The sequence below is a fragment of the Oryx dammah genome, unplaced genomic scaffold (genome assembly GCF_014754425.2).
Source record: "Oryx dammah isolate SB20612 unplaced genomic scaffold, SCBI_Odam_1.1 HiC_scaffold_18, whole genome shotgun sequence".
NCBI classification, from domain to species: domain Eukaryota; kingdom Metazoa; phylum Chordata; class Mammalia; order Artiodactyla; family Bovidae; genus Oryx; species Oryx dammah.
Window position 1 is genome coordinate 87,503,701 of NW_024070202.1, and position 20,164 is coordinate 87,523,864.

General features: G+C 41.7%; 1 protein-coding gene and 1 non-coding gene across 20 annotated transcripts in view; one reads left to right on the top strand and one right to left on the bottom strand.

Moving 5' to 3' along the window:
* The window catches only part of CADPS2 (calcium dependent secretion activator 2), a 575,633-nt gene that overhangs the window by 543,093 nt on the left and 12,376 nt on the right, over positions 1-20,164 (bottom strand). The gene's annotated exons all lie outside the window — the stretch shown is intronic.
* TRNAG-GCC lies at positions 1,004-1,075 on the top strand. Its single transcript has one exon. It is a non-coding gene; the product is annotated as a tRNA-Gly (tRNA).

The window sequence follows — 20,164 nt, forward strand, 5'->3', positions numbered from 1 at the left end:
AAGACTGGCACTCAGACACTAGGATGGAAAGTAATAAATTAAGTAGAAAATACCTGTTTTGTATAAATTATAGCTATGACAAATGTAGATAGTATATTAAAAAGCAGAGACATCATTTTGTCAACAAAGATCCAAGTAGTCAAAGCTATGGTTTTTCCAGTAGTCATGTATGGAAGTGAGAGTTGGACCAGAAAGAAGGCTGAGCACCAAAGAATTGATGCCTTTGAACTATGGTGCTGAAGACGACTCTTGAGAGTCCCTTGAACTGCAAGGGGATCAAACCAGTCCATTCTAAAGGAAATCAGTCCTGAATATTCATTGGAAGGACTGACGCTGAAGCACCAACATTTTGGCCACCTGATACAAAGAGTCAACTCATTAGAAAAGACGCTGAGGCTGAGAAAGAGAGCAGGAGGAGGAGGGGACAACAGAGGGTAAGATCGTTAGACAGTATCACGGACTCAACAGACATGAGTCCATGGGGTCACAAAGAGATGTAGGTGACTGGGCAATTAAGCACACACACACACAGGGACATCTACAATTTGACTTTTCCAACTATACTTCATCACTCACCCCTTCCAATGCCCTTCATGCTGCCAATCTGACCACATTATGAAATCCTCCCAACCTATCTGCCACGACTTCTCCTCTGAACCCATCCCATTTGTTGAAGCTTTATCTATGAATTAGTTCAAATGCCACTATCTCCATAAGCCTTTTCTCATCAGCCCAATTAAAATTAGCCCTCTTACAAAGGTGTCCCATGCTTTATTTCCCCACCCACCACCTTTTTTTGTTATAAAGCAATAGAAGAGGCAACCACATGTTTATACGCTAGTCTCCCCTTTGAGAGTCAGATATCAGGCCAGCTGGTCGGGAGAGAAGCAGCCAACTGCACCATCCATCACACTCCAGGCTTCAGTATGAAGTGGCCCTCAAGGAGAGGAGAGAATCCTCAACTTTAAATGAAGCTTGGGGTTTTGTCTACGACTTACGGGCTTCCCTGGTGGCTCAGACGGTAAAGCATCTGCCTGCCATGCGGGAGACCCAGGTTCAATCCCTGGGTTGGGAAGATACCCCAGAGAAGGAAACGGCAACCCACTCCAGTACTCTTGCCTGGAAAATTCCATGGACTGAGGAGCCTGGCAGGCTATAGTCCATGGGGTCATAAAGAGTCGGACACGACTGAGCGACTTCACTTTTACTTTCTAGGACCAAGCATTAGTGGCTGAAATGAACTTTACGGAACTAGAGCCAACAGGAGTATCTGATATATAAGTTATTATCCAGGAAAAGTCATGGTACCCAGATGTTTAAAGAGACAGAAGGAAACAAAATATTGGACATCATGGTACTTAAAATATGGAAGGAGACAACTGGAGTATATATGTATTTGAAAAACTCAGGAGTAAGGAAATATGATGAATTCCCATATTGGGCTTCCCTAGCGGCTCAGATGGTAAAGAATCCTCCTGCAATGCAGGAGACCTGGGTTCAGTCCTTGGGTTGGGAAGATCCCTGGAGAAGGGAAGGGCTACCCATTCCAGTATTCTTGCCTGGAGAAGTCCCATGGACAGAGGAACCTGGTGGGCTACAGTTTGTGGGGTCACAAAGAGTCAGATACGACTGAGTGACTTTATGTATTTGCAGGAATTTCACAATTGAGTTTTTGGAACATTTACTGAAATGCAAAGTAATAAATGGCCAGCACTGCATCTTACATATTCCATTTAGTCATATTAAAGTGCTGAGGATGTTCAAATATTAAGTGATAAAGGTACCATAAAATCTAATAAGCAAAGTTTATTCACCCCTACTCTAAGGAATAAAAGTTATAAAGGAATAAAAAGATATAAAATTGATTTAACAACCTCGTGGAAGACAAATTGCTTCATACGCTAAAAAGATCGTATACTGAATTTAGCCTAAAGCAAAAGGTATAAATCTCTCAAATACCAATGAAAATAGTTAATATTTTATAAATGTTGAGAATCTTTAATATTTATTTAATTATGTGATAGTATACATGTTTCAATGCCATTCTCCCAAATCATCCCACCCACTCCCTCTCTCACAAAGTCCAAAAGACTATTCTATACATTTGTGTCTCTTTTGCTGTCTCGTATACAGGGTTATCATTACCATCTTTCTAAATTCCATATATATATGCATTAGTATACTGTATTGGTGTTTTTCTTTCTGGCTTACTTCACTCTGTATAATAGGCTCCAGTTTCATCTTGATAGGTATGCTTTGTAAATCTCAAAGGTAAACTGAGTTTGTTGTTCAGTCACTCAGTCGTGTCCGACTCTTTGGCAACTCCATGGACTGCAGCGTGCCAGGCTCCTCTGTCCTTGGGATTTTTCAGGCAAGAAAACTGAAGTGGGTTGACATTTCCTTCTCCAAGGGATCTGCCTGACTCAGTGATCAAACTCACATCTCCTGCATTGCAGGCAGATTCATTACTACTGAACCACCTGGAAGCACAAGTTAGAGGTAAAAGGAAACAGGAAACCTATCAGGAGGGGTTTGAAATGCCACATCAAGTTTTTCAATGAGCTATGTATATTCAGAAATTCAGCCCGAGAATCATTATAGAAGGGAATTGTGATATAACTTGTGAAATAGACTCTGCTGGTAGCCCTTCAAATACACAGCCAAAAATGTAAAGAAAGAGGCAGACCAATGACTTACATCTTGGTAAGGAACAGCAAGATCAAATAGGCTGAATGCAGTAAAAAATGAGGTCCCAAGACACAGAACACAACACGAAAGGTGATGTGATGATTAATTTTACATGTCGACTTGACTGGGCTCAGAAAAGGCTAATATGATGTATCTGGGTGTGTCTATGAGGGTGCGTCCCAAAGATATTAGCATTTGAACCAGGAGTGTGGGTAAAGACTGTCCTCACCACTGCTGCTGGGCACTGGATCCCAGTCCACTGATGATTCAAGAAGAATAAAGAAGGTGAAAAACAAATTTGCTCTCTGTACCTGTGCTGGGATATCCATCGTTTTCCTGCCTTTGGACATCAGAGCTCTTAGTCTTCAGCCTCTGACACACACCATCAGCCCCTCAATTCTCAGGCTTTCAGACTTAAACAGAAGCACATCTCTAGCTCGGCCTAATGCTCAAGTGACTAGCATGCTGCAGTTTGAGGACCACTATTCTAAAGACCAGAACGATAACCCTGTATGTCAGACAGCAAGAGACACACAGATGTATAGAACAGTCTTCTGGACTCTATGGAAGAGGAAGAGGGTGGGATGATTTGGGAGAATGGCACTGAAACATGTATAATATCACATAAGAAACGAATCGCCAGTCTAGGTTCGATGCAGGATACAGGATGCTTGGTGCACTGGGATGACCCAGAGAGATGGTACAGGGAGGGAGGTGGGAGGGGGCTTCAGGATGGGGAACACGTGTACACCCGTGGTGGATTCATGTTGATGTATGGCAAAACCAATACAATATTCTAAAGTAATTAGCCTCCAATTAAAATAAATAAATTTAAATTTTAAAAAAAGACCAGAACTTAAGTCTCTCTTCTCCATTATTCCACATATTCACCTCTTCTAATCTAGTTCACTCACCTCCTACCAGAAGGTGTCTATGATAAACTCCTTTCAAACTCTGATGGATCTTTTACTTTCTTCTATAATTATGTGCACAACTCTATCTTTTCTCATCTTATTGCACTTACTGTTTTTACATCATTCCACTTGCTTGAAAAATGGCCAACACATACTCAGATATACTTAAAGATTTTTTTCTCTTCATTGAATCATTAACAACACCCCTATAGGAAAGAAACTCTCATTTTGCCAATTTAACACACAGGAAAACACTTTCAAAAATAATTTTGCTTCAACTCACACTGCCAGAAATGAGTAAAGTTATATTCAAACCCAGACAGCATTATCAGTTATTGCTCTTAAGTATTATTTACTTAATCTCCTTGAAGCAAGTTTTGCTTCCCAGTATAGAAAGGAAGCAAACAACATGTTCATGGCATGGAACAGGAATAGCTGCAGTGAGTGGTAAAGGCATTAAGTGCTGGTTAAGGGGACTTCCCTGGTGGCTCAAGTAAAAGGTGCCTAGAGAACAGAAGTATAGCTAGGAATAGAAGGTAACTACTCTGGTCCAGTGCTCCAGGGTAATTTGCCATGAGATGATCTCAGAGTACCAACTATAAATTGGCACTTGCCATCTACCTCTACAGAAATTAACTCATGTGCTTCTGCAGCTGCTGACCTTCAATATCTCCTGAAAGGAGTGCAGGGTAGAGGGCAGAAATGAGGCACTCTAGCACCGAAGAATTGATGCTTTTGACCTGTGGTGTTGGAGGAGACTCTTGAGAGTCCCTTGGACTGCAAGGAGATCCAACCAGTCCATCCTGAAGGAGATCAGTCCTGGGTGTTCATTGGAAGGACTGATGCTGAGGCTGAAACTCCAATACTTTGGCCACCTCATGCAAAGAGTTGACTCACTGGAAAAGACTCTGATGCTGGGAGGGATTGGAGGCAGGGGCAGAAGAGGACAACAGAGGATGAGATGGATGGATGGCATCACCGACTCGATGCACATGAGTTTGGGTGAACTCCAGGAGTTGGTGATGGACAGGGAGGCCTGGCGTGCTGCGATTCATGGGGTCGCAAAGAGTCGGACACCACTGAGCTACTGAATTAAACTGATGCTTGGGGTTGGCAGGGGGAACTGTCAAGATTCTGAGGTATTTTCAGGATTCAATTTCACGAGCCCAATTCTTGCATCTCCTCCTATCTAGAAAAGTACTAAAATCCTTCATGGTGATGACTGTGCCTCATGACTAGGCAGAAACCTTCTGGAAACATATATGCTTGATGGCATGTACTCTCCCTTCATCAAAACCACATATATACTGACCTTCCCCCCTACTTCTCCCCTGCTCTTTGGAGCAGTTTCTCAAAGCTATCTAAGGTGCTGTCTCCCAGGCTGCAGTTCTCATTTTGCCTCAAAAAAAACTTCACTCATAACTTGTGCATTTTTTAAATCGACATCAGCATACCTCAGTATTCGCCTAAAGCTAAGCTCTGGTTTTACAGACATCCAAGAAGAGCAATGCCTTTACTCTCCAGCCCAGTAGCTAGCATGACTAAGACAGAAGTCCCCGCTGAGATTGTGTGCCAGGACAAGCCCTTCCTCAGACAGAGCCCACAGATGCCGAGTCACTGCTGGGTCAAAGAGGACAAGGGAGTCTGAATGTCTCCTCAGTTTACACAGAAAGAGAGCAAAGGACAGAAAGTTTCCTCTCAAGCTGGCAAACGCCTGTGCAACCTCAGAGAATGGAGAGCCTGTGTCTATAGGCTATCATGCACCCAGTCTATGCTCTGCTTTCCTCTGAGGGGAGCCAGGGCTCCCCAAGGCTCACGTGAAAAAGTGCAAGTGTTGTTGGCTCAGTTGTGTCCAACTCTTTGGGACCCCATGGACTGTAGCCCACAAGGCTCCTCTGTCCATGAACTTCTCCAGGCAAGAATACTGGAGTGGGTAACCATTCCCTCCTTCAGGGGATCTTCCTGACTCAGGGATTGAACCCAGGTCTCCTGCATTGCAGGTGGATTCTTTACCATCTGAGCCACCAGGGAAGCCACCCGGGAACCAAGGCTTGAAGGTCTTCAAAATCAGATGCAGAAACCCAGCTCTACCATGTCTCACGGAAGCCAAGCCCCGAGTGCCCTTTGTTCTCTCTGCCCTCCACAGCATTTTGTTTTACTCTGAGATTGCTGCAAGTTAAAATATTTCCAAGGTAACAGGCCATATACTCTGCATCAGTGTCTAAAATGTGATGCTCTTACTTTTCCTTCAAGAGTCTGACACACCAAGCCAACCAGCAGCTTCAAGCAAGCCACACTAGACAAACTCAGAAGCAGTGGATGGTGGAAAAGAGAAACTACATCTAGGAAATCTAGATATTTATACCCAGAAGTTACTGAGGGGGAGAATATATCACCCCAAAAATATGCTTCTTTGGCATAAGGATTATCTCGAGCTGGTTTCTTAAGAAATAGCAGAATCTCTGAAAACCAAGTAGAAGTTGCCCTTCTGAAAGACATTTATAAGGGAAATTTCCAATTGCAAAAGGGTGTCTCCCTCTCTATTCCAGTAAATAAGGAGGGGATCAGGTTTCTGAAACTCTTACCAATGAATTTATCATTGAGTTATCAATGGATAAGGCAAGTAACTTAAATCTAAGTAATAACCATCCCCTTGTTTACTGTGCTTTGCCTGAAAATCTCCCATAACTGGCTTCCCTCCCCCAAGTGTGTTTTGTCTTTAAATGGAAATGATGTTTAAGACAGCAGCTTGGGTAATTTCAGGGAGTGACTCGGGGAGTTTTCTGGAGTCTTTTCCATGTATATAGGAAGCATGAAAAAATGAAAGTGTTAATTGCTCAGTCGTGTCTGACTCTTTGCAACCCCATGGACTGTAGCCCGCCAGCCTCCTCTGTCCATGTCCATAGGAAGTATATGTGATATTAAAACTTCTGTTTGCTTTTCTCCTGTTAATCTGTCTTTTATTACATACATTGTCTCAGCCAAGAACCTAGAAGGATAGAAGGAAAATTATTTTTCCTCCCCTACACTGTGTTTCTAAAGAATTCACAGGGAAAAAAAAAAAATGCTTCTTCCAAAGTCTCTTATAACAGCTTTTCATGTTCTAATAAGAGTTTCAATGTAAGAGCATGGAATCTGCTTTCCAAAGTCCCAGTCAGGTTAACGGATAATTATTGAATCTTTCACAACCTTCTGCATCTACAGTTTTCATTTGAAGGCTAAGAAAGAAATTCACTCTAAACTCCATCTCCTTACTAAGCTATCTAGAGACAATGCAGAAATTCCTATTTCTATCAGTGATTAAGAAGTGTGGTAGTTGCCCATTTTTTTCATAAGCACAAATCCAGCTTGTGTTTATCAAATTTTGGAAAAGCTCTGTTTACAAAATATGTTAGCGCATTCTGAGGTTCTCAATCTGTAAAATATGTGGGGGAAACTTATTTTCATTACGTTTAAACTGCTTAGTCAAAGAATATCTAAAACAAGTTTAGTCTGCATTTTACTAAGCCTCTTTAAGAGTACACTTACAGCACAGATGAATCCTAACAGCTTGACACTATTTGTATTCAGGACAGCATAAATGCCATTGCTATAGATTTCCAAGGAAGTTTCCTGGTAAAAATTTCAGATTTCATGAGCCTCAGAGCTCTTCAAACTCTGCCTGCCCTCCCCTCTACCTGCCCCTTTCACAGGTAGTCTTCCTGGACAGACTGGCAGCTGGTGGGAACTAAGCAGGAGAATGAATACCCTAAGGAGCGAAAGTTCAGGGTTATTTCTACCCCCATCTCCTCTCCTGCAGGTAGCACCTCCAGCAGTCACATTCCCTTTGTTTTTTGAATATATATATTTTATTGATGTATAGTGGACTTACAATGTTTCAGGTGCATAGTAAGGTGATTCAGCTTTATATATACATATATTATTGAAATTATTTTCCATTATAGGTTATTGCAAAGTATTGACTATAGTTCCCTATGCTATACAGTAAACCTTATCTCTTTTAACTAGGAATCAAGCATTCTATTCATGCCAAGTCAAATAAGTGGAATCAAAATGTCAATTTTTAGTTAGGTAAAAATTCACAAGCTTTCTAAAATAAACCTTTATCAAATGTAGCAGAAAAGCTTTTGTATACATACAGATAATATGTATAATATATACATTTTAGAAAACCACATCTCCTTTATTGTTTCACCTGCTGTGGGCAACCCGAGATCCTGAGCTCTGCTCTCACCAGGCAGCTCCTCTGCTCCTGTCCAGCCCCCAGCAGGCAGCTCCCCTCCCCAGCTCCAATAACACCAATTCCTTCCTATGTCCCTTTAGCCCATGGGAGAGGAAGCAGCTTCCTGAAGTTGGTGACCGCTGCACTGCATGACACCTCCACATGTGCTCTTCTGGCTTTCCCATACCTTCAGGGTTCCCTCTATTCAATTCCCACCATTAATCTGCTTGGGGGTCACTGTTTTCCTAACTGGATCCTGACCAGTGAACTCCTACATCAAAAGATACACAAATGTTCCTATTGTGTTAAAATCTTGACAGTATCATGTATCATCCTGCATGATCCACACCGTTCATACCAAATCCATCCCAGGGAAATCAGGCTGGAGGGATGGCAGGGAAGAAGGAAGAAATGGGAAAGACAGGAGACAAGGGGACTTATGGTGGGGGGACAGTGGGGGAAGGTGGGGGGAAGAAGAGGTGGAGGGCAGGCACTGGGCATCAGGTTTCACTCTTTGTAAGCGTTTTCCTGTAGCTTAAGGTAGAAACCCCAGAGGCGCCTCCTGGCACACAGCTCTGGTAGAACACTCCACTGCAGTCCTTCCAGAGAGCCTGCTACTGTCAGTCAACACAACTGAGCTCCAGGCACTCTGAAGCAATGTTCTAGGAGCTGCCAGAAATGAGGGGCTTGCTTTCTTTCATCAGGTCCGTGCTTCGCATGTAACATATATAACTGGAAAGTCAGGAGAGGATGCATATGCATAGAAAAGGGAGAGAAACTCGAGCCATTAGGGTGTCAAGACAAAGCCACCATCCACGTTTGCTACAGAACATCAAACAAGCACCCCACACCACCACACTGCTCAGCCATGCTGGCACAGGCACACTCCACACAATCAAGGGCCCAGAACTCCCATGAGCAACCTTGGGGCTTATTATCACTGCAGATAAAAGAATATGCATCAACAACGGCAAAAAACTTAGCTGAATGTGCAGAGAGCAACAAGTTCCATAGCAAAACACTTAAGATTATATTGTGTTGCATAAGTGTTTGGTATAAAGGGAATGCTGATTTGACCCTGGGGAAGACAGGTACCCTCTGAAGAGAGTACTGAACAGAGAACTCTGGCTTTAGCACTCCAGCTATTAGTCACCACTTCATTTAATTCAAAAAGGAATGATGTCCTTGAAAATCATAGTACAAAAGAGAAATCATTATATTTATACAAGGTCTAAAAAAATTAGATAATGTTTACTGACTTGTTATATATGAAAATATAACTCATATAAATATAACTTATAAAAGCTCTGAATGACTTAAAAGCCTTTCTCCCTAGAGAGGAAGTAGTTGGTTGCGGAGTCTGAAAGCTTTTTCAAGTGTGACTTTGATCCCCATCTGCTTGAAGTCAGGGCAGGAGAGGAAGACTGATGGGGAAACAAGCATGATGCTAGAGAAAGAGGTTGCAACTTTCATGCAGGGGATCACTTTCTTATTGGTATAAGTAGTATTCCTTAGCAGTATTCTGCCTGGATGCTAGCCCTCATCTCAAAATCGTGGAGAGGGAGATAGGAAGGGAGCCATCATTGGAAGTGAGTTACTAGACACATTTTATTTAGTCCTAACAATCTGTTTCATCAGATACGAAAAGGTATATAGAGGGTGATTGGAAAATGTGGTTATTGTCATATCTGATAAATCACAGACTGGAATTCCACTTCCAAATGTGGACAAAGGAACCTACCACTAACAAGATAAGCACACTGAAGAGAATTCTGAGGGTAATTAAGAACAGTAAACTGAACCAGAATGATGGGATGTCATGAAAGTTTGGCCTTATAGTTGGAAGGTACGAGGTGGGGTCCTCGGAAAGAAAAACCTTGAAACAGGAATTTGAAGTCCTTTAGTTACAAGATTGAATATGAAGCAAATGCAGACTGCATCTACCTTTGTCCCTAAATCCTGAGAACTTCTGAAACCTACATGCTATTTTCCATTCCATAAAAGCCTCTTTTACAAACATGACTAAAATGTATATTTGTATTCTGCTCTCTTGTTGGCAGACTGTCAGTGCCTTAACTCCCATTCCAAAGCCCTCTCTCTCCGCTTTTATCCAGCACAGAGATCAGTAAGAAAAAAAATTACTATCCCAGCCTTATTTATAGCTACAGTTTGCCAAAAGGTATAGAAAGAAGTCAAGATGGAGAGGGATATTCCTTTCCTGAATCAAGTCTCTCCACAGCTCCTCATTCTACCCTGGAATAAATACCAGACCTGCAGGTACCTGCAACCATGAAGGCAAAAGCCTCATGCCAGGGATGGAGTCCTTTGGACGGGATGGAGTCCTTTGGACAGCAAGGAGAGCAAACCACTCAATCCTAAAGCAGATTAACCCTGAATATTCACTGGAAGGACTGATGCTGAAGCCAAAGCTCCAATACTTTGGCCACCTGGTGCAAAGAGCCAACTTACTGGAAAAGACCCTGATGCTGGGAAAGATTGAAGGCAGGAGAGGAAGGAGGCAACAGAGGATGAGATGGTTGGATGGCATCACTGACTCAACAGACATGAGTTAGAGCAAACTCAGAGATAGTGAAGGACAGGAAAGCCTGGCATGCTGCAGTCCATGGGGCTGCAAAGAGCCAGACAGGACTGAGTGACTGAGTAACAAACGACAGAAGAGCAGCAAGCAAAAGGAGGTTGCATGATGATGGCATCTGAGCCACCAACCCAGCCAATGCATCTTGCAAAGTGAGCTAAGTAAGTCCAGTGGTTTAAGCTACTGGGCGTTCTGTTCAGAGCCAAGATAATCCTCACTGGACTACACCCAAACCTTTCTCCTGATTCTCATCTTGGTAATGGGTCCTCATTCCACAAGTGGCACCAGCAAGATCCTAAAAATCTTTAAATCCTCCTCATCCAATCAGTCCCTGTTTGCTTCTCATTCTACTTCTTACACCTCTTTTACCACCCTCCTGTTGTTAAAGGAGGGTTTTACATCTTTACCTTCACCACTTTCATGCTCTCCTAGACTAATGAAACACTACCAAACTCCTCTCCCTATCACCAACCTGCCAATCTTCTTACAAATACAAACCTTAGACTTTTCAGATCCACCAACATGAGTTCTTGACTCTTAGCTTGCCTCAAGCTTTACAATATGGGGCTCAATGATGCCTGAAAAACACATGAAAAGCGAGCATCTTAACATTAAAAAAAATAATAAAAAAACAAGTCACCATGTGTGTCAAATATACAAAGCTCTCTAACTATGGAGCAATAGTAAGGACCAGATGTCTGTTAAAAAAAAAATAACTTAAAGACAATGTTCAAAGTTAGCAAAGACACAGTGAGATAAGTGTATTTGTTACAAACTATTCATAGAAATATGTGTGTACATTTGTTCAAGAATTATTCAACACATTTCAAATCTCAATATGTGCATTCTTTATTCTCAGTCTAGAAACATTGTGAGATCTTTCCCTCATCCCATAAGATACACGCAGGTGCTCATCACAGCATAAATGTGAAGTTATGAGATGTATTTAAGGAAACAGTACACAACTGTTAAAAAGTATTAAGAGAAGTGTTTTGAATAGGAAAGCATTCAGGATATAGTTCTTCTTTTTCAGGAAAAAGGCAAGGTACCAAACTGTGTTTATAGCATCATCAACAGGGGAAAACAGAAGTGGAAAGGAGAAGGATGAATTGCTCAGGACTCATTGCTATTACTCTCTGGGTAAAGCATAAGTACTTCAGCCCAGTTTATGTTTCTGGACTTTATTATAAGCACATATTTCTATATTCAGAATATAAAAAACTCTGGAAATTAGTAAGTAATAGAGAAAAGGACAGTAAAAGTTGAAACAGTAAAACAGAAATCTGGGTTGAGCTCTTTTAAATGACAACTTTCCCTAGCCAGATTCAGAATGAGAAGAGCTGGGCACAGGTGCCCCCAGAGCAGGCGCTTGGAATCGAGATCAATAACCTCCTTTGCAGTTTGACAGACTCTATTACAGTTTATGTGAATTTAGAATTCCAATTATGAGGTCCTGACATTTTCAGATTTCCTATTCGGTTTCCCACACAATCCCCACAAACTTCCCTTTAAAGCCACTGCTGAAGATCACAAAAATGCTCCAAGTTATCTTATGTCAGATTTTCACTCTAGACAGTGAAGTTCCAGGGGCACATGATTTGACCCACGTACTTCTGACTTCAGTATAACCTAATAACAGAGTTTTAAATAAGAGCTCTTATACCAGAAACAGCAGTTCTAATCTTGCAAGGAAAAAAAAAAAAAAAAGACACCTTAGGAAGTGCCTGAGTAAAGATCCAAGGGTTTAGAGACAGAGATCTGAGTTAGAACTCAAACACCATCATTTACAAACTGAATGACCTTAAGCAGCTTGCTTACATTCTCTGAGCAAACACAGAAAAATAAGTAAAATGAGCTCAAACTTCAGACACTTAAAAATGCCATTTAATCCTTCTCATTTCTTTCAAAAACCATCATTGAGTGTTATCCCTCTTTAACCTTCATGCTCTGAAGAACAATATTTCAGCACCTGGTAAACATTAATATTTTAGGCACATTATGTAGAGTTGACATTTTAGACTATTTTTGTGAAGATTGAGATTATTCTGCTGTGAGGACTCTGAACAGCAATATATAATTTGGGAATTAATGAAAACATTGGCCTGGTAAAGTCCCTGGTGAGGGAAAAAAACTCAAGTCAAAAGTTTAGTACTTGAGCAAATATGCTGAAGAGCCATCTTTAATGAGAATACAAGAAGCTGGTTTGTAAAAAGTGTAAATGTTCTCATTGTCAGTCACTTGGCCCTTGGTTGGGGAAAAAACACAGATGGTACTCCTTACTGAAACCATTATACATTGATATGGTTAGGGAGCAGGGCCTGGGGGACTTGCACTATAAAAAGAACCAACTTCTGCCAAAAAGTTACTAATGAAATTCAGGCCTCTCTCTGACCTTAACACTTACCTCATAAGTTAATTCCCCTCATTACTCTCTTATTGGTTTTGTCCTAAAACTGCTTAAAATATTCAACTTAGCCTGGTTTTAACTGAAAATTTATACTATTTTACATTAAAGAAAATATCACAAACTTTTGGACTGCAAGATCAAACCAGTCAATCTAATTAAAATTAAAAGCTTCTGCACAACAAAGGAAACTATAAGCAAGGTGAAAAGACAGCCTTCAGAATGGGAGAAAATAATAGCAAATGAAGCAACTGACAAACAACTAATCTCAAAAATATACAAGCAACTCCTGAAGCTCAATTCCAGAAAAATAAACAACCCAATCAAAAAATGGGCCAAAGAACTAAATAGACATTTCTCCAAAGAAGACATACGGATGGCTAACAAACACATGAAAAGATGCTAAACATCACTCATTATCAGAGAAATGCAAATCAAAACCACAATGAGGTACCACTTCACACCAGTCAGAATGTCTGCGATCCAAAAATCTACAAGCAATAAATGCTGGAGAGGGTGTGGAGAAAAGGGAACCCTCTTACACTGTTGGTGGGAATGCAAACTAGTACAGCCACTATGGAGAACAGTGTGGAGATTCCTTAAAAAATTGCAAATAGAACTGCCTTATGACCCAGCAATCCCACTGCTGGACATACACACTGAGGAAACCAAAACTGAAAGAGACACATGTACCCCAATGTTCATTGCAGCACTGTTTATAATAGCCAGGACATGGAAACAACCTAGATGTCCATCAGCAGATGAATGGATAAGAAAGCTGTGGTACATATACACAATGGAGTATTACTCAGCCATTAAAAAGAATACATTTGAATCAGTTCTAATGAGGTGGATGAAACTGGAACCGATTATACAGAGTGAAGTAAGCCAGAAAGAAAAACACCAATACAGTATACTAGTGCATATATATGGAATTTAGAAAGATGGTAAGGATAACCCTGTATGCAAGACAGCAAAAGAGACACAGATATATAGAACGGACTTTTGGACTCAGAGAGAGGGAGAGGGTGGGATGATTTGAGAGAATGGCACTGAAACATGTATACTTATCATGTAAGAAACGAATCACCAGTCTATGTTCGATACAGGATACACGATGCTTGGGGCTGGTGCATGGGGATGATCCAGAGAGATGTTATGGGGAGGGAGGTGGAAGGGGGGTTCAGGATTGGGAACTCATGTACACCCGTGGTAGATTCATGTCAATGCATGGCAAAACCAATACAGTATTGTAAAGTAAAATAAAGTAAAAATAAAAATTAAAAAAATAAATAAATACACTGAGTTTAAAAAAAATCAAGTCGGTGTTAAAATGTACAATTTGTATAACTTAGAAATGTACTGACATTAAATAAACCAAATGGAATATTAAAAATAAATAAATAAAAATAAAGGAAACCAGTCCTGAACGTTCATTGAAACGACTGATGCTGAAGCTGAAACTCCAATACTTTGGCCACCTGATGTGAAGAGCTGACTTATTTGAAAAGACCCTGATGCTGGGAAAGATTGAGGGCAGGAGGAGAAGCAGATGACAGAAGATGAGACGGTTGGGATGACATCACCAGCTGGATGCACATGAGTTCGAGCAAGCTCCGGGAGTTGGTGATGGACAGGGAAGCCTGGTGTGCTGCAGTCCATGGGATCACAAAGAGTCAGACACAACTGAGCGAATGAACTGACTGACTGAACTCATACACATACACACACACTCAGGCCAAATGAGCCGGATAACTAATAAGGTGAGAACTTTTCATTTTATTCTTATCTTTCAGTTCAGTCGCTCAGTCGTGTGCGACTCTTTGTGACCCCATGAACTGCGCACACCAGGCTTCCCTGTCCATCACCAACTCCCGGAGTTCACTCAAGCTTACGTCCATCGAGTCGGTGATGCCATCCAGCCATCTCATCCTCTGTCGTCCCCTTCTCCTCCTGCCCCCAATCCCTACCAGCATCAGAGTCTTTTCCAATGAGTCAACTCTTCGCATGAGGTGGCCAAAGTACTGGAGTTTCAGCTTTAGCATCATTGCTTCCAAAGAAGACCCAGGACTGATCTCCTTTAGAATGGACTGGTTGGGTCTCCTTGCAGTCCAAGGGACTCTCCAGAGTCTTCTCCAACACCACAGTTCAAAAGCATCGATTCTTCGGTGCTCAGCTTTCTTCACAGTCCAACTCTCACATCCATACATGACCACTGGAAAAACCATAGCCTTGACTAGAAGGACCTTACTCAGCAAAGTAATGTCTCTGCTTTTCAATATGCTATCTAGGTTGGTTATAACTTTCCTTCCAAGGAGTAAGTGTCTTTTACCATTACATTAATGCCTATAGCCAAAAATGCTGACTGAGAACATTTCTTTTGAAAATTCCTTCCTATAGCCAGATGTTTATATTTCATCATATCAAGGTCATTTTAAGATCTCTGGGCCTTACTCCCATTAACAGCTTCATTAATGCACAGGAGAGTCAAACATAAAATGAAGTCATAGAAAATTATATAATAAGGAATATGCACATAATATAAATACTGTCATGTTCTTTGATTCTCTTGAATTTTATATTACTATGTGTTCCTGAAGTAAAGCCAAGAGGCAGATGAAAAGCAAGTCACTTGTTTGTTAATCACAATCTCAAGATTATGATTAGAAAATTCATCCAAATACAATGCTTTAAATGTTCTAATAAAGACAGCAGGAAGATTAAGAAGCTGTCTCAGCCTAAAGGTAAACAAACACCACCCTTTACTGCCTAGCCTCCCTACCTTTCAAGTTCACAAAATATAAGAATGTCCAAGAGTTGAAAGATACACTCCTACAGCCATATTGAGAGTAAATAAGTACCCAGCACAATAAATTCTTTAAAAGCTAAAAAGACTGTTGTAACATTTTAGAATCCCCTCAAAATAAAGAACAGTAGAAGCATATGAGACAGGGAAAAAATGGGTCATGTAAAAATGAAGCCAGACTTCAAACTTTTCATTAGCAACACCTGTGAAGCAATGCCTTCAAAGGTCTGAGGGAAAATGATTTCATCCCAGACTTCTATGGCCAGCCCAGTTCTCCATCAAAATAAAGATAACTACAGACTTGTATGGATTTGAAAGATTTATCACGCTCTTTCTTACAAAGGTGCAAGTGGAAAAGGTTCAAACAAAAAGTGTCACCAAATCAAAAGAGCAATGAAAGGAGAATGACAGTGCAGCCTGCTGTCCAAACACCAGTTCAGATTAGAGAACCCCAGAGGAGGACCACACGAGGGACAGACTTGGGGTGAACCGGAGAGCGATGAATGTTCTGCGGAATCGTGACTCAAAGCTAATCAGACACAGCATTCCCTATGCTGGCTGTTCCCTTTCACCCTCCAGGCCTATTTACCCTTACTGTCCACTCACACCAGCAAGCACTTGTGCTTCCCACCTTCTTTCTGGGTTTCCTCTCTGGTGAAGGACCGGCATCAGAGGAATCGGAAGGATGGAAGACAAAGGCAAGGGAGAGTCACACTTCTAGCTCTCTCCCTGCCAGGCACAGTCTCAGAGACTAGACGCTGTCCACAGCCTCCGTTAGGCAGCCTTCCTCCTGCCCTGGGAGGCCCGGGGTAGTAAGGGCTTCATCGTTCCTTTCACTGGCTCCCTTAAACCTGTCAGACTCTCTCATTTGTGAACTGCCCCTTGGAGTGCAATCGCTCTCTCCTGCTGGGCACTAACTGATAGACTCCTATAATTGCAAATGACAACAGAACAATAATCCTTTTGCTCTGCAGCAATGAAATTTACACCTAGGTTAGATTATCTGCAGCGATGTTTTCAAAAGTATAAACATCCTAAGTGGAACAGAAACAATAAAATATCAATAACTGAAATAACACAGCTATTCGTATGTAAATGTTTAGGCAGAGCTGGTCTGTCTACAAGACAGTGAATGTATGCACCTAGCCTTATATAATGAAGCAGTCAGAATTTAAGGGAAGTCAGGCAATATTTAACTGAAAGATGTCAAAAAAAAAAACAAAGAACAGTGTTGACATTTTGAAATGAGGGCTAAATAGTTTTTATATACAGACCCATAAAATCAAAGAGAATTTGACAACTGAAAATGAAGGCTGACATAAGCATTGCGTATTGCTAACACAGTATCAGAAGCATCGCTGCTGTTAGTGACATTTCTCAAAATGGTGAGCAAGTCTCAGGAAAGTTCCTACTGCAGTCCAATCTGCCTTCAATTTACCCAAACCTTGTAGTTCTAGAAAAGTAACTTATTAAACCCATGCAAAAAAATACTTCACATTTTGAAATGAAGAATTATGCTCTAGGCTCAAATAAGTATAAACTAGCTTTACCTTACAGAAATGTCCAACTGGGCATTCAAATGTCATGTATGACAGACAACACAGCATGCATTCCAGGATTTCTAGGATCCCTGGAGCCCACCCACTAAACAGCAGTGACAACCCCCTAATCACTGAGAAAACCAAAAAACACTCCACTTTCTTTAAATGTCTGCCATGCATTATTACCATCCCTGCTGATAAGCTCTGGTTTATAATTTGGAAAAACTTAAGGAAGCATTGAAGGGAGACAAGATGGGTAGAGAAGAAAAGACTCCCCAAAAAATAAGTTTATAAGAAATGCAATCAAGTGTATCATGGGGTTTCGCAGAGAAAAACAGTCTTGATGATGTCAACTCCATTAAGCGGAGTTGAATTTCTAGAAGCAACTACTCAAAGAGCAGAGAACTTAATGATTCTTACAAAATGTGAAATAAGATTAGCAACCTGGGGGAGGGTATTTTCCTTACAGATAAAGTCTGGATGCTGGTGCTGCTGGCAACGGTTTCAGAATCAAGTGTGTCTGACCCCACATCTCAAATTCCCTTAGTGTTTTCCTCAGCCACAAGAGCATTGTCTCCTGTCTCTTACCCCAGAACCTTGCCACATGGCCACAAAGGCTGCCAGGGAAGCTAGGTTAGAAACATAGCAAAGAGGAGGAAATGAACAGCAAGTAATTAACACTAACAGCAGAACAGTACAGCTATAATGGCTATAGATAGAAAACTGAGAAATAGAGGGATGAGTATATTACATAAATTAAAAAGGCTAATTGTAGACATGATGTGGATATGATGGAGATTATTTGATGCTGCTGTTCAGCTGCCAAGTCATGTCTGACTCTTTGTGACCCTAGGGACTGCGGCTTGCCAGGCTTCTCTGTCCTCCACTATCTCCCAGAGTTTGCTCTAAGTCACGTCCATTGAATCCATGATGCTATCTAACCATCTCATCCTCTGCTGCAGAGACTATAACCAAAATCAAGTCACCTAAAATTAGCCCAAACATGACAGAAGTTTGCTTCTCTGAGATCTGAGCGTGTGGCAGCTCTTCCTATCAAAGTTATGAGGGCCCCAATTTCCCCAGACATGATGCTCTGAGATTCTCAGCAAGTAGCAACCATGTCCTCATCCACATGGCTGATCAAGTGGCTGACTTGGGGATTCCAGCCTGTGGGAAAAAGGGAGGATGTGTCCCTCTTCTGGGAAAGGCCCAGAAGGTTTGCAGAGATCACCTCTATTCTTACCCCACTTGCCTGAACTTAGTCTTCTGGCTCTATCCAGCCACCAGAAGCCAGGACAGAGAAAAGACCCTGACTTTTTTTTTTTTTTTTTAACCATTTGGCTGCACCTCTCAGCTTGTGGGATCTTAGTTTCCCAACCAGGAATGGAACCCTGGCACAGCAATCAAAGTGGCACATCGCATTCTAACAACTGGACCACGGAGGGATTCCCTGCTTGTTCTCCTGATGGCCATTGACAATCCTAACTATTCCGGGCAAACAATCTGTCTGCCACATACTTGCTTCCAGTCTGCCAAGACTCACTGTCTGCTCTTCTCAGCAAATCTCAGCCACTCATGGCCTGACTTTCTGAATTCTGTAAGGACAAAGACACTGCCTGTGTAATTTCTCCTGAAGACCTATGGTCTCATGGGACCCAGTCCTGTTCTCATGTGTGAGAAATAAAGTCAACATTCCCCTGGGCTGTGTTCTTGTCCAATACTCTCTGCAGATAATCATGCTCTGTCCCACAGTTAACCAAAAAAAAGAATGAGAAAAGGTAGCCATGCACCTAGCTAAGAAGTCTGTGGACTTACTGGGGTCAACTATCAGAAACCAATAATGGTAAATAACCACATTCCAACTAGAAGCAAGTGAGCCAGGTGCTTGCAGGTGAGCTCGACCTCTCCGACTTCCTCCCCTCCCTTCTACAGAAAGTAATGGCTAAGTAAGTAATGTGAGCCTAGAGCATAACTCTTCATTTCAAAATGCGAAGTATTTTAGGAGGCTGGAGGAGGAAAAGTGGTTTGTGCATCTTGATCCAATGTATAAAGGATGCACCAGAAGAATTAAAAACATCAGAGTGAAGAGTCAAAGGGTGCCCATGGAGACTGTAACCGGGGTTGGGGAAGAGTGGGAAAGGAGACTGCTTTTTATTGCAAGTTTTGAAAGGCTTGGATTTTTAACCACATGAACAAATTTAAACAGATACAACACCTTATAATTTTCAAAATAACACTACCTCCATATTGTCCATTTTAATATAATCATGAACTTAAACAATGGTGAACAAATACTACCGATATCTTCTACTCCCCTTTAGGCTACCACCTTCTTCAAACCAGAACCACTGCCAGACCTCCACTCTTGCCTTGACAGTCTGTTCTCAAGGCTGGACGACCTCGAGGCATGGTCTTCAATTCTGCATAAATGATGGTCCCTGGAACTGTGCAATGCAGTGGCACTGGCTATTCTCAGATACAAGCTGTTTTAGAATGTAAATCAGATCACTTGTTGAACCTGCTCAGTACTCAACAGCTTCACATCTCACTTAAATTCTGACCCTACCATGGCCTAAGCAGGGCTCCCCAAGCTCCAGGCCATGGAAGAGTACCTCTCCTCAGATCAGCGACAGCATTCTAAAGTGCACAATAAATGCAAGGTGCCTGAATCATCCCGAAACCATCCCCCCGACCCCCTACCGAAAATCTGTCTTCCACAAAATCGGTTCCTGGTGCCAAAGAGGTTGGGGACCACTGGCCTAAAAGAACTTATACAAGCTGACCCATGCCAACTTCTCCAGACTCATCACTTCCTACTCGCCCTCTCTCAGTTCTACTTTAGCCACCCTAGACCTCAAGCTGCTCTTCATAAGACAAGTTTATTCCCCTTCAAGGCTGTTGCACTTGCTGTGAATGCCATCTGGATGTCCTTCTCCCCTCTACATCCCCATCATAAAGTGGCTCAATCCTTCACCATTCAAGTGCTGCTCAAC